The 15,280-nt window shown below is 45.9% G+C and overlaps 1 pseudogene; it reads left to right on the top strand.

The window, feature by feature from the left end:
* The first annotated feature begins 13,322 nt into the window (after window positions 1–13,322).
* Window positions 13,323–14,220, top strand: LOC120848076 (annotated as a pseudogene).
* The last annotated feature ends 1,060 nt before the right edge of the window (window positions 14,221–15,280 follow it).

A 15,280-nucleotide genomic window follows, 5' to 3' on the forward strand; every position in this document is an offset into this window, starting at 1 on the left:
AACCTAAGAAACTTTTTTTGTCATTGCTGAATTGATCAATCTATAATAGCCCTCGTGAAATTTCATTGTTGAGGCGGAGCCAACTGACAGGCATTAACAAATAAAAAAGTATGAGGCACCGCATTTGAGAGGTTCAATATCGAGGAGGTGTGCACAAGCCTAAATGAAGTCAATGCACTTCGTAATCTGATATGCGGTCTGGAGACTCGATGTCGTGTTTCAATTCGTGAAATCTTTGTATATAGCTTGTAAACCCTTGTAAATATGTTACTTATGCGCAGTCTACACACTTATACGTTCCTAGAATAGTGATCATATAGACTTTTGAATAACCCTCTAGGTATGAGCTACTTCCATGAACTTCGCTAGTTGCGCAGTCAGTATTTTGAATTGTTACCGCATTCCTGCTATTCAGAACACGTGTAGAGTTAATGCAGGTTGAAAGTTCCATTTATCGACTTATGCTGTTGTTCATAATGCGTGCGCATGCTCGCATAGTTACCTGAAGTTTGGACATATTGATATGTATATATATGTATATTATGCCATTCTAGAACTAATTTCTTTTTGTGTGTTCATCACTTTTGTGCTTTTATTGTGGAACGTTTCCAATAATTAAAGAAATGAGCAGATCTGAGTGGAAAACTTGTGGGATAATACTCATACATTCTGTGTTACTTACAGTTTTCATATTTTCACGTCTTTCTGTTTCTGACCACTTCCTACGTTTAATGTTCGCTCACTTGGGATGTTGCATACATTTATGTACATAACATTATGTAAAGAGTTTATTTTGAGAGTGTAGTCTAACCCAAGAGTATCAAATAAAAATGCATACAATCCCATCACCTGGATATCTTTCTTTGCCTCGGTGAGATCGTTCTAAATGTTTGTGTTCAAAGAGTGCATGTGCAGACTACACTCGATCGCCCCGGCGCAGCGTAGTCTGCGCCGAGGCGTTTTCGGTGCCGCCGCGCTGTTCCGCGCAGTACCGAAAACCGAAAATATCCAACGTCGGCCGCACGTGCAAATAAAAAAATAAAAAAATTTGGAGAGAAGCCAGAGAGAGAGAAGGAGGAGGGTACGCGAGGGTGTTACTAAGGTGGCGCCATCTCATGAGAGTGGTGTGCGAATTTGTCTAGCCCCAGACCTCCTTTCGCCATTTTGCCGCAAAGAGCTGTGTCTCTAGTTTCGCTTTACCACGGTGGAAGGTACAGCTGCACTCCCCTGGCGTCCCTATCCCCAATGCATGGAGCGAAGTGTAACGGAAGTAGGCGTGGCCACGAGCCGCAACGAGCATTTCTTGACCAATGGGAAGCCTACTGAGTGGACGCCGCCATTAATTTCGGTGCAAACAACCGCGTTGCCATGACATTTCCGTGGCAATGCGATTTTGTGCACTGAAAGTAATGGCGGCACCCACTGTTATTTGAAACAGCGCTTAACGGGAGACTTTTAAACCGGTATGGTCAGAATTGGATGAGATTATTATAAACGAACACCTGGTTGCCCAGCAGAAAGTAAGTGACTAGAATTGAGACGCTCTAGACGACGCACCGTGAAGGACTTGGCTGTGCGCAACGCATTTTTTAATAAACAGCAGCAGCAGATCGCACGAGCGCGTATGCAAGCCAGGAGCGCACAGAACAACGGGCTCGCGCTTCCAGTTCTGACTTCGCTCGCACATAATGTGGAACTAAGTATAAACACTCACGCTGCAAAGCATTTGCATCGTGGACGCCCACGGCGGACGCCGACCGCGTCGAAAGCTAGCCTCGTGAAGCACACGCCAGAGCGGATTAGAAAGCAGACGAACCGCCGGTGCGCTACCCCACGGCCACAGTGAAATAAACTGTGCCCACGGCCTCGGAACGGGTGCGCAAGGCAGTCTGGGATTAAACGCCTCTTCCGGCTTCACTCAGGCTGACGTCATGCCGGGTCCTGTCTGTTTAAACGTCCTTGGCCGTTGGCACTGGCCGTTGTGGTTACGCCATGGCTACGAGAATCGCTTCCTTTTTACGTTTTAGCCGTTTTAGCAGATATTCTAGATATCTTCCTCAGGAATACCATGTTCAAGAATAGCAAGCGATATGACGGAGAGCTGGGAGACGCTGCGTCTTACCAAAGCAAGTTGCGGACAGTCCATCAGCACTGCTGCAAGCGCCGGTGAACTATTTTGTTTCTGCAAAGTACGTCTCTGTTTCAAATTTTGTCGTGTACCACGTGCTTGCTAAGCTATGCTTGATTCTAAGAATGCTTCTGGCCGGTGTTATTTCGTTATTTGAAAAGAGTGTACGTTGTTCAAAACCTATGGCTCGCTCCGCAGGGTGAGAGAGATTCGTGTGCGGCGGAGCCGAGAGACTGGGGACTGTTCTGGGCGCCGCTCTACGACGTTCGTCCGACGACGCTTTTGCGGAGCGTTCAAGTGCAGTCTGATGGCAGTTCAAGCAATCACAGGTCATGCTAGTTCTGCCATGTGGTCTCAACGATTCGTTTCGTAAAGCGGGAGCGAGAAAAAACGTTCCGAGGGCGAGCAGCCTGATTTCTTGCCTATGCTTACGCCTGTGCCGCAGAGACGCGCGGTCTCTTCGCGCATCCGAAGCGGCACGCTTTCGAAGTTTCCGATTGTGTGATGTAAATAAAGTAAGTTTGAATATCACATTCTTTATTGGCAGCGAAAACCGCGACAAAAAAACAGGGCAGCTAGAAAAAGTAAAGTATGAAAAAATGCGAAAAGATCCTGAATATTGAATGGTGTTGAAAGACTACCAACGTACCGACTCGCCCAGTTATTCTTTCTGTCAAAAATAATAGCGAATAGTAATAAATTATATAAATGCCAACTTTTAATTGGTTATAAATGTGTAATTTATTCAGTACAGCCTTCCCTGCTCTGTTGCTTTCATGATATCAGGTAACGTGTAAATGTATAGGATAGTTCACAAAAAACAAGTTATGTCCGACGCGTTTTATTGTATATTTTCTCTAAATGCTCGAAGTTATATAAAAAAAATGCTCATCATAAATTAAGCCGCACCACTGGATGTACAATAGCTTGTGACTTTTATGTATGTTCCCAGCAAAAGAAAAAGATGCATTATAAAAAGACCAATTATTGCGTTTCCTCTCTATTCGAGCTTTTTTCAGGTACACGGAAAACGTGGGTGTCAACGCCTAAAAGAGTGAAAATTGCCATTTCCCGCAGGGCTGGCAGGCCTGACTCAGTTTGGCCGGCAGCTTGCAACCTATTGGAACCTGGGGAACTGCACCACAAGATTGAGAGTGACGCCCACCCTGCACTTCCTCAACGATGGCATCATAAGGAAGGGGGAGCTGCCCCTAAAGGGAATGCAATGGCAGGTGGGTCGTTACAGTGAACCCCCATACAGATGATACCAAACAGAAAATCCTTAAAAATGAATTATTATTAAAAACAAGAATGGGAATCGCACAGACAAGGAGGAGGAGATGAACACAGTGCTGTGTCGTGTCTGTATGCGCTGTTCCCATATTCACAATTCCTTTTTAATAATTGTCTAGCAACTGGTTCAATCATCAGCACTAGCCAACAAGAGTATGCTGCTATTTTTTACTCTGCGTTAACACTGTGCTTACAGTTGAATCCTACAGTAATGAACTAACAAAAGAATGGGTGCAAGCCAGGCACATAGCCAAAATTTTTATTCGGCGGCGCCCATGACAAAATGATGTATGAGGGGGATGGGGGAGAAGAGGCCCCAGCAAAATGGAAGACTTTAGGAGGGGGAGCGGAGAGAGGGAGGGACTTTCGTTATCTTTTGAGTAGAACAGGCTCTGGCAATGCCTGTGTGCCAGTGGGAAAGCTGAGGTTCATATCCTTCCAATTAATATGATCCAAAAAGGTATAATATGTATTCGTGGCCAAGAAACTGCCCTGGAGGAATGCAGGCAGAGGATGACGAAATTGAATGCACACACGGCAGAACAATATTACAGAAAAGGAGGACGGACAGAATAATCCACTACCCATGGAGTTGCCATGCATTTGCCTTTATTTTGTGCATTGTGACGTCGTTAAGCTCACTGAAGCAATTAGCTAGAGACGTCAGATTGTACTGGGCAAAAGACGATGAAGGAGAATTTTTTTTTTTTTTTTTGCATTTCATGACTTTTCATTTCAGCTTCTTCAGATAAAAGGAATCCTTAAAATCGTTGTATTGGTGGTTTGGGCAACCTAGGCAATAAGGAGAGAATTATGCTACTAGTGTATTATGTTTTAATTTAAAAAAAAAAAAACAGCTTGTGCTGCAGTGGCCTCACATGATGCCAAATGCACGTGACTTGCGACGCATTGGCGATGCCACATGAAAGAACTGCGATGGGTCAAACCCACCAAGTCTTTTTTAAAGCAAAATGAAAATTCTAATCAGGGAGCTGCTCCAGTTATTTATTAAGGCAGTTTTTATTTAATATCGCAGATAAACAAGGAACATTTGAAGTTATATTTATAAAGTACGGAATCATTAAGCAACAAAAAAATCACATCATCAACACACCCGCCATGAAGCGGTGGAACATGGGGCGCACCAGTGCACGGCTGGTGGCAGTAGCTCTCAGCAGTCAAAGCAATCTTGAGCTTTGACTGCTGATACCACACAGGTATAATTGCAAGCTGCAATTATACCTGTGTGACTGCAGGAAACATTGCTTAGAACCAAGCTCCTTAATTTCGTGCAACAGGTGGTTATGGGACTAACTGAAACAAATGCTCGCCAATCTGTGCCTTCGACGCGCCGGGCGCTGTAAGTATACGGGCTCGGAACATTAGCGTAGTCTTGGTCGTCTTCTGCTGCCCCTGATACCGGCTGGAGCCAAGAGGCCTCGCCAGTGCACTTTAGGCGCTTACAAGGAGTATGCTTGTACAGCACTACATCCAGCTCCACACCCCTTTTAGTACCCGAAGCTGCAACTTCGATGGACCTTGCAAAATCATGTGGGCCAGCGCCGTGGAGGGCGAGCCCTCCACGGCACCAAGGGCATGAAAACTGCAGAGAATTTCTACTAACCTTATACTGGAACGGTGCTACTATTTTTCAGACATTTTGGCAGTAGCGGCGACGATGATCGTGGTTTACAATGTCAAGGAAACCATGGCACTGTCACATCTGTTTGTTGGAGAGGAGGTAAGCTCTCAACTATCCTTCCTAGCATAGGTTGCAGATGTAACCTCCTAGCACTTTTATAAATTCCCTTGCGCACAATCTTTCTAACCAAATGTTTAGGCAATATCGGTGCACTTATGCGATTGTGAATGTATCCGTCTTATTAAAGTTTTTCATTTTATTTTTTTTAATGGCAGCCAAGCATGCGGTACATTACACACTAGCACCTTTCCTGTACGACAGATAGAGCCATGTTCCATGCTTGTACATAGTTTAGGCTTCATCAAGATCAAAGTTTAGCAAAGTTATGCAGTTGGAGGTGATGTTTGGAGTCGCATGGTCTCAAGGGAGCGAATACGATGCAGATGGCATTGCTTTACATGTTTGACTACAACTTCGACAAGCAAGCTTTCTATTCACTGCACGGCACACTTTTCTAGAAAGGTACAAAAGATCCAGTGGCTGTCTTTCCTGACAGACTGACGGTTGGGAGTATCATGGCCAAAAGTAGTTTCCGCAAGATTTCTAACCATCTAAAGCAAAATATTTTGGCCCAGATGTACATGGGAGGTGAAGTAATTGCAGATCAGGAGATCACACAAGGAGAATGTGGGCTCCTGTTGACTGATTCTGGCTTTTTTGCAATAAGCAAGCCAAAGCACCGTTTACGTGTCTATGTGGAATCAGACTTCTGGCTAGCATTGCCAAACTTTTACTAATTGCAGAGATAATGCAGGTGTCCCTGTTGCGCTGATGATCTTGCATATTTTTCAGTGCTGGGAGCGTATGATTTACTGCCACTTGTCTAGGTTGCATTCTGTACAAGTGTAATCAGGCCTGCAGGGGGTGAGGGTATTACATATTTAACATAGATCAAGTAACTATAGCAAATAACACTGGACCAGCTCGCTTGTAGATAGTGATATGTTAACTGTGATGATTTAGAGAAGACTCACACATGGTTCTTGCATTACATTGCATTGATTTTGTTTGCTGACACAGGAGCAAGACATCCCGGCAATGCCGTGCTTCGTGTACTCTGGCAATGACGCCGAGGGGGCTGACTTTTGTATTTCGCTGTCGATAGGCAGCGGTTTTTGTCCGTGAAGAATGCAGAGGACGGCACCGCTGCCATTATGGTGGCTTACTGGTTTTTTAATATAAAGTACTCGAAAAAGACAGCAAACACAGTTGCTGTACTAGAACGGTTGTTGGCCGGCCTCAGCAGCACTACTCCGAGGCCAGTTGTGACGAAATTCCTGAACAAGGTCGCAAGAGAGAAATTATGAGGCCAACAAACAACCGTTCTAGTATCAAAGGGATGCTGAACCGAGATTTGGATGGCGCGAAACCAGGCAGGAGCACTAGGTGGGATACTGCAAACCTTAGAACGTAACTCATATGACGGTATCTTGTACGGATGGCAGTACTTTTTGGAAAATATGAGCATGATTGAACAAAGCTTGCGACATCTATATTCTCCTCTTCCCTTCTTTTTCGAAATTATTGCCATCCAGTTGAGATACTGCTGCATGAGTGATGTTTTGGGGTCTGTAGCATCCCACTGTGTGCTTCTGGTGCCTTGTTTTGTGAAGTCAAATTTCAGTACAGCACCCATTTAGCTTTTAATTTTCCAACTCTAAACTAAAAGAAATGCACCATACTTTCCAGACTGAAGTGCACAAACTATACGGGTCTAAAACTCGATATTTTACACCATACTGGTGTGAACTCTACAATTTTTGTTTCAAGATTGTTCATTATTACAAAACTGGTTAAGCCAGATCGCCGTGTTTTGGATATTTTATGCTGGGATAAATTAATCAAGACAACCTCTTACCGTCAGTCTGTTTCCCAGGCTTTCGATTCCTCGCATCTGACATGTTGTTTGCTTGGGAGCCCGCAAGCAACCAACTTGGATCAAGCTTAATCTTGAGGAGCTCTGCGATTGGCTGACGAGCGGATCACAGAAAGCCCCCTGACATTCATCCGCAGATATCCCTTTTGTGGAGTTCTCCAACCTTAAGTTTTCCCTGAGGATTATACACCGAGTGCGGACTATCTAAGAAAATACTTTTTCTTTTTAGCCGAAATTTACCCTTGCCTGTTATACACCGGATTGTGGACTATAGTATGGAAAATATGGTAGCTTGTTTTAATGTTTTAAGCCCTAAACCAAACGAAGTGTAGCTTGCATTTTATGCAACTTTAGGGTCCTAAATGAAAGTCGCATGTGCAATGGAACAGAAAGTATACACTCGAAACGGAAGGTATCTAAACTGTTCTTCTGTTCTAGTCATTTTTATGAAGAACCATTGGGATGTGCTGAGGTAATCTGTATTGATTTTTGTTTTTTTCTTATTTTTGCTAGCATCTTAAGCCTACGCTGTGATATTTAAAGACAATATATTTGGTTATTTGTATGGAGGACAATGCTGGTTATATTGTTGTGCTTAATTGTTGTGTTCAATAAATGATTTTTCATTTAGTTTGGCTTTTATTGACTCAAACCCCCCAATTTTTTCTCGATTTTTACTAGCATCTAGGCCTATATATGCTGTGATATTTGATAGAATGCCTCAAGTATTGTATTGCGATATGTGTGTGGAGGACATACCTTAGAATTTTTTTTGTGGTCACATAATAGCTCACTAAATATTTATTATTAATTTAGGTTTCCTTTCAGTTTTTGTTTCTTATTTTATAACAACTTTATTTACTTGCAGCTTAATCACATGCTGTTTGTATGCAGCTGATGCCAATCGCCATGCCCTTGGCGAATGTGTAAAGGTACTACGGCATACCACGTATGACAACTCGTAACCACCTCATGTGCAAGGCAAATGACCGACGAGCCAGAGCAGGATGCAAGGACCAAGTATCGGGATTGAACAAGCTAAGCTCCTTGTTGTTCATGTTTGTACCACACACTTTCTCACATTGCATAGTTTGCATGAGCAAGTGCTGATTATGCATGTGATGTATATCAGACTTCAGTGTTGGCAGTTTGACAATTGGACACTTTTAATGACACATTGAGATTGGTGGGAGACTCCTTCTTTAAAATGATGTTTGAGAATATCTCCCACTGATCTATTCTAATATACGAGTGTTAAGACCATCGAGCAATTAATAAATTCAGAAGCTTTAGCCATGGAACAAATTCTGTGATATTTTTTTATTTTCCTTCCAAATTTTGTTGAAAGTAAAACTTAATTCACGCAAGATTTTTCTGTAACTTCCGTTTGCATATAAGTTAAGCTTCACATTGAAATATTACTTTTTCTGCCATGCACATCTTGCCTTCATTATCGCACAGTGCATCTATGCACAGCTGCTTCAAGTAGCATGTGTGCCGATGCATTGTACACATATCAAATAATGAATCCAGTTTCTGTAACAAGGTCCTATGCTGGCACTGTACATTTCCATCTCCTTATTTCTTCAGTTATCTGGTCTGCATACTTCGTGGTTTTCTGGTTGCCATACCTGGTATGCTGAACCCAGTTTGACAAGTGCTGAGATACAGGGTGATTCATTCTTATGGGAACAGATTTTTGTAAAATAAATCTTCTGTTTTATGCAAATTATCTTTTTACAGTTGAGTTACAGTTGTCCTGGCAGACACTTTATACACGCAAGATGACAGCTAAAAGTGGACTTATTGCATAAAACCCATGAATTAGCCTTTTAGTTACTGGTTTGACGGCACCAGCACGTATTGGGAAAAGGGGGGCAGTCACCTTCTTAGACCAGCTTATTTTTCGTGAAATGAGCACTAACCTCAGAAAAACGATTGAGAAAGATTCTTGCACACAAAACGGGTTGTGGGATAAATTAATTTCTTGACCGCTACAATACCGCTGCCTTTGGTGAAATGATATTTTCTTTTTCTTTTTTTTTTGGGGGGGGGAGGGGGGTTGTGTGCTCATTTCAGGATTTAAAAAAAACTGACTAATTTAAGGAGGTGATTGTATTCAATTTCGCAACAGCTGTCAAACAGTAATTGAAAAAGTTACTCAACTAATTTTTGATAATAGTTCACTTTTAGTGCCAGCCTGCCCGTACAAAGTGTCGGCTTGGCTAAGTGCTCATCTGTAACGAGACCATCTGTGTTAATAAGATAAGTTTGTTTTTACAAAAGTCTATTTCGATTAGAATGAATCATCCTCGAGCACCCATTAAAATCAGCATCAGCACCCTTGTATTGGGGTGCATTGCATCGTGCACCCTATACACTTCACACCTCTATAGGGTGCTTTGGCACAGGGGTGCTCGCTTGTACCCTCAAAGGGTGCTCCTCCTGGGAAAAGTGCTTTACACTCCTAAGGGGTGTAAAAAAAGTTTAGTGTGTAGTGCAAAAAAGCAGTTTATTTCAGGTTTGGAAATTGCTCAGAACCCAAGGATTTGTAAAACTGTATCAAATTTTCTATTTTGTAGCGTCCTTCAGAATGTAGTCTGACTGTAAGTCAAACTACATTCTGAAGGAAACTACAAACTGTAAGTCAAACTACAAACTAACTCTCCTATCGAGGTCAGAAAACCGTTCGAAAAATTGCCTCTGAAGGTATCTGAGGATTTCCATTGCGAAGAATGAGGGGAATTCCACATCAGTCTCAGTACGGAGCTTTGCACAACAGGGGAAGTGATCCCAGGTCTGGTTTCACACTTGTATTTCGAAGAGCTGTAATTTCACCCTGACTCCTTTAATATCCATGTATACGTCATGAATAAGACGTCTCGCCTTGCAATCTCACATTCAGCTTATTCACGTGCCCCGTCAGGTCTACACAGAACGCCAATTTCCAAAGCCACTTACTGTTCGAAAGCAGCGGTTCGGGCCGCTTCTTGTCTGCGAGAAATTTTCTTATTTCTTCTCTAAGGTTGAAAAAACGCGACAGCACTTTACCGCAACTCAGCCATCGCTCGCAAACGTCTACAAACTCCGATTCACCATCTGTTAGGAATTCACGAAACTGGCGATGATTAAGCCCATGCGACCTTATGTAATTCACGCCTGAAACCACAGGTTTTAAAACACACAACATGTCCACATATTTCCCACAGGGTGCCTGCTGAAGAATCATACAGCGCCCCCCCCCCCCCCCCCCCCCCCCAACGCACCGCTTGCGCGACTGAAGCCGCGTTCGAGATTCTTCTATCCTCCGTTTACCCCTAAGCTGACAGTGCACTGAAAGCTGCATACCCACTGAACCAGTCAACTCCCGGTCTTTTACCACGTGATCACACCCTCTCTGCATATTATTCACGAGTGGAGAGCGAGATGTGGCGATAAGAGACATGCAGTTGACTGGTCCGGCGAACACGCAGCTTCCACCGCACTGTCAGTTTTCGTGTGAACCGAGCATTCAAAATGCCCTTTTCGCTTCGGCGTCGGGCGAGAAATGCGATGAGGTGTTCTCTCTTTCCGGTATGTTCGGTGCTCGTCGCGCCGTCGCGTCTTTACGCGCGCTTCTGCCCGCACTGGTAGCAGCAGGCCTGTACTGGTAGCGGGCCGTGGGCCGGAGCTCAATATAAGCACCATGGCCAGCCGCGGGCCGGTCAGAAGGCCTCTGCGGGCCGGATTTGGCCAGCGGGCCGGAGTTTGGAAACCCCTGCAGCGCTTAATTTTTTTTTTTTTTTTTGCTAAGGCATTTGGCGACATTTTTAACATTTTTTTTCTACAATTAACACTTAAAAAAAACGAAAAAAAAACGAATATTGTCTACGAAACTTTGCTGAACTAAACGGTATGGGACTCCCTTTCTTGGGGTAAGTGGAGGACAGTGGGGCTTGGGCCGCCAGCGGGCCGCCGCGAAGCAGTGTGTATGGGTGGGCCAATTGGGTTAATATTTTTCTAATGAGCAGCCGCAGACTGTTGCCGCGAAGCGGCGTGTATGGGTGGGCCAATTGGGTTAATATTTTTCTAATGAGCAGCCGCAGACTGTCGCCGCGAAGCGGCGCGAACGTAGGCGGGGGGTTAACACGATCTCCAGTGATACACGCGCCGTCCGAAATTGCCGGCATTTTTTCCCCGGGCTGTTGTGCCAGCTGCCGCAAAATAGCCCCACCCGGTTTGATCCTGCGGTTCTTCCGTCATCGCCGCCTGCGACGCTAGTCTTTTTCTATTTTGTTTTGGGCACAAGTTCGCCCCATTAATCATTTAGTTTGCTTCAGTTCTCGTCGCCTCATCAATCGTCATTCGTGAAATTCTGGTGGAGGTCCGGGCTAACGCAGCCCATGAAGCGTACCCCTCCGAGGCTTCACAGCCAAAGCCCAGTCCCCCACTCAAGAGTACCATCCGCACAAACTATCAAGACCCAAGGAAGCCGCTGCACCCCAGGCCTAACCCCGGAATTCTGACTTTTGCCACTCAAGAACACGCAACCAACGAGGCCGACGATGGACAACCAGTCGTTGCAGACCCCGGTTGCCCCGCCGTCTTATACGTGCCCATCGCACCCCGGACTCCAACGCCTTTCTTCGGTGAGGTCCACGAGGACATCAAGGATTGGCTGCAACACTATGAAAGCGTAGCCCGCCGCAACGAACGGACGACTGAGCAGTGCCTCCACAACCTCTACCTCTCGCTTGAAGGCACTGCGAGGCTCTGGTTTGATAACCACGAGGCCTCTTTCACTACATGGAAGTCCTGCCCACCGAATTGAAGCAAACGTCCGTCAACCACCGCCATCGACAGTGAGCGGAGGACCTTCTCCAAAGAAGGGTGCAGGGCCCCAACGATACCATGACCAGCTTTCTTAAAGATGTCATGGGCCTCAGTACCCGAGCCGATCCAGAGGCAGCCGAGGGAAAGAAACTTTGCGTCCTTATGAATGGCGTGAAGGGTGAAATTTTCGAAGTTCTCGTTCGCAATCCCGACAGCCGTCGATGGTCTTGTGACTGCAGCCAGCAACATTGAGCGCGCACTGTCGTCTTGTGCAAGCCATTACCATCGACTTGCTGGCGTGACTGCTCCTCCAATCGTAACATCTTTCCGACTGGACCTAACCACTGCCGGTGCCGACGGACTTCGGGAAATTGTCTGCGACATCGTCCGGGAAGACCGCTGCTGATCGCCCGTCCTCTCTCTCACTCACCGAAGTCGTGCGAAAGGAGGTTCATCAAGCCTTCCAGCCTGAGGCTCCTGTCACCGTATCAGCACCGGAGGAGATCACTGATCAATTAGTTACGCCGCAGCGGTCCGCCGAACACCACGACCTCCGCGTTCATACATGGCAGCCCCCCGACATGAAGCTCCCTCGCCACGCAGTATCCCCGACACCAGGAAGATCGGGCGCACGTCCGCCGAGAACAAGCTTTGTCAAGAAAGACTGACCTGTGGCGAACAGCCGACCGACGCCCGCTCTGCTACATCTGCAAGGAAGCCAACCACATCTATCGTGTAAGCTCCTACTGCCGACTTGGGCTGCGTGGGTTCGACCTGGACGACCACGCCCGAGGTACGGCGAACACCCTCACAACATCGAAGAGTACCTCCGGTGTTAGGCATCCTTACCTCTCTCTGTTGTGAATCCACCGCCTCTCTGTTGTGAATCCCGCTCACCATCATCAAGACGTTCAGCGTGTCCAGTGCCACGACCCCGCCGACAGAGCCTGTATCCCAGGGACTCCAGAACTGGGGGGGGGGGGGGGGGGGGCAGGGGGGGTCTCGATTCCCCCCAAGATTTCTCAGTACGGGGCTGAGCCCCCCCCCCCCCCCCCCCCCTCCGACTTCGAAGAAACGCAAAGCTGTTTATTCATCTGTTGTAATTCCTCCAGTCAGCGACGCGGCAGGAGAGGCCGGATCAACGGCAAATAACCTTCTTCCGCTTTGCCCAACAATGTGGACTGTCAGAATGAAGTCAATGAAAAGGTTCGCTGAAAACCTAGTTCAGGAGACACTGAACGAGCTGCTACAAACAGAATATTCGATTGCAGACAACAGCAGGGCCATTTTGAACGGTTATGGGAGGCTTCTGAAAATGTTTCAAACACTGCTAGGAATAAACATTTCTATAGCTGTGTTCGGTCCATGCGAAGAGCCTGCGAGGGTACTGCAACGTTCAACGTTTCGCGCCACATTTATCAAAGAGGCTACAGAGACTCTGCGAGGCAATGTCCCATCTGCGGTCTGATGTCGCGTTTGAAGAGTTGTTGGACTGCGCGAGCTCAACTGCAATGCGGCTAGGTTTGAAGGACCTGCGCAGCGCAAAGCCGACAAAACCGCCAAAAGGGCTTAAAATGAGCAACAAACCTTCTTTACCAGTTGTACTCGATTGCAAAGCAGCGTTACGGAAGGAGTACTTATAGGCTATAGACTGCATTCCGAGTGAAAACCAACGGCGGATTGAATAGCGTGGTATGAAGCAGGCTAGTAAAACTAGAGAGCATTTTGATTAACGCTGATGGGGGAAGACAGTTCACAACAGATGACCTGAAAGAGGCCCTAGGAGCTGCATGCATGTGATTTTGACCTGGCCCGACTCTGCGCAGTTTTTACTTTTGCCGACTCTTTTATGCTACCTTGATTCCCTCACAATTGACTCCATATTGAGGACACTACAGGCAAAATCCGACGAAATTAGTTACCTCCTGGACCAAGTCGTAAAATATATAAAACTTCTTCATTCTGAGCCTGCATCTGTCGCTTCGGGGGAGCGCTCGTTTAGTGCCTTACGCCGCATTAAAATGCATCTATGCAGCCGCATGATTCAGGGGAGGCTAACGTGCCTCCTCATTTTGCACATTCAAAAAGGAAGAGTGTCGAGCTCAACCTGGACGACATCATCAAGGAATTTGTTTCCAGGACCGTCGAGCGATTGGCGACCTTTAGTCTTCCTCGAGACGATCAACGCACGTGGCTTTGGGGCCTACATGTGGATCTGTTTCCTTCATCACGCTTTTGTGCACATTTTCAAAATATTCACTAAGATGTCATTGTATATATGTAATTATTTTGGTTTACTTGTTCATTTCATAGCGTGGATGTCTTTTTGAATGAGCATTTCAAGAATAATAAACGTGATTCTCCGGAAACTCAGTTTTGCAATGCTCTGTATCCCCGTAGGAATTTTGAAATTGTCTGAAGCACTATGCGTAAGTGTTTTTGCCATATTAGTGAGTTTTGGTGGATCGTGCGTAAAAGCTTTAAAGGTCAGAAAGTGCATGCGCAAAAAAGCAGTAGTATTGCATGCTACGCGTGTGCATTTCTGACCCACAACTGTATTGTGTACATGCCACTAAAACTCCCTACTGTTGTTATAAAGCAGGAAGGAAAAGTGATTGCACATGCTAAGTAAGGAACTTCATGCAAATAATATTTGATATTTTAATAAACAGTAAGTAAAAATAAAATGACAGAAATTCGGCTGCAGCCCTTGTCTCCTATAATAAAATATGCAAAAACAAAATGCTTGACTTCAGCCCCCCCCCCCCCCCACTCAAAATCTACTTCCGGAGCCAGGAAAACTAGCTGCGGCAACGCCTGGAAGTGGTGTTTCCGAAGACGACCGAAGTCAAGAGCCTCCAAGAACGCTGGAGCACATCCACTCTCCCGAAGCCACGTATCGCAATGACGCTCCTGCAACAGTGCGCAACAACCTAAACGTTACTTAGGGCAACGACGCATCAGCACTTGTGGACACCGGAGCAGACTACACAGTTTTGAGTGGGAGACTCTCTCACCGCCTTCAAAAAGTGACGATTCTGTGGGATAGGTCACAGATACGAACCGCTCAAGGACACATCACGCCTGTCAGAAGATGCACTGCTCGCGTCAAAATTCACGGCGAGACGTGTCTTGTAAATTCGTCGTTTTACAAGACTGTGCCAGAGACGTCATTCTCGGCATGGACTTTGTGTGAATAGGGCGCCGTCATCGACCTTGGAGAGAACAGATTGACATTGCGGACACCTGTTCCGCCTTCAGAAAAACCCCAAACAGCGTCAGCCACCGTCAGAGTATCTGCCGACCACATGAACCTGCCGCCACATTGGCATAGAAGGTTCGGTGCGTAGAACATTCTAACCTCGAATAAGCAACAGGGTTCTCGAATTTACCAGAACTCAACATTTACAGATATAACGAAAAGGCGCGTCCACTCCCAGGCATTGAACCTTGAGCCCTTTGCATAGGA

This window comes from Ixodes scapularis, unplaced genomic scaffold (genome assembly GCF_016920785.2).
Source record: "Ixodes scapularis isolate PalLabHiFi unplaced genomic scaffold, ASM1692078v2 PGA_scaffold4__175_contigs__length_147842914, whole genome shotgun sequence".
NCBI classification, from domain to species: Eukaryota; Metazoa; Arthropoda; class Arachnida; order Ixodida; family Ixodidae; genus Ixodes; species Ixodes scapularis.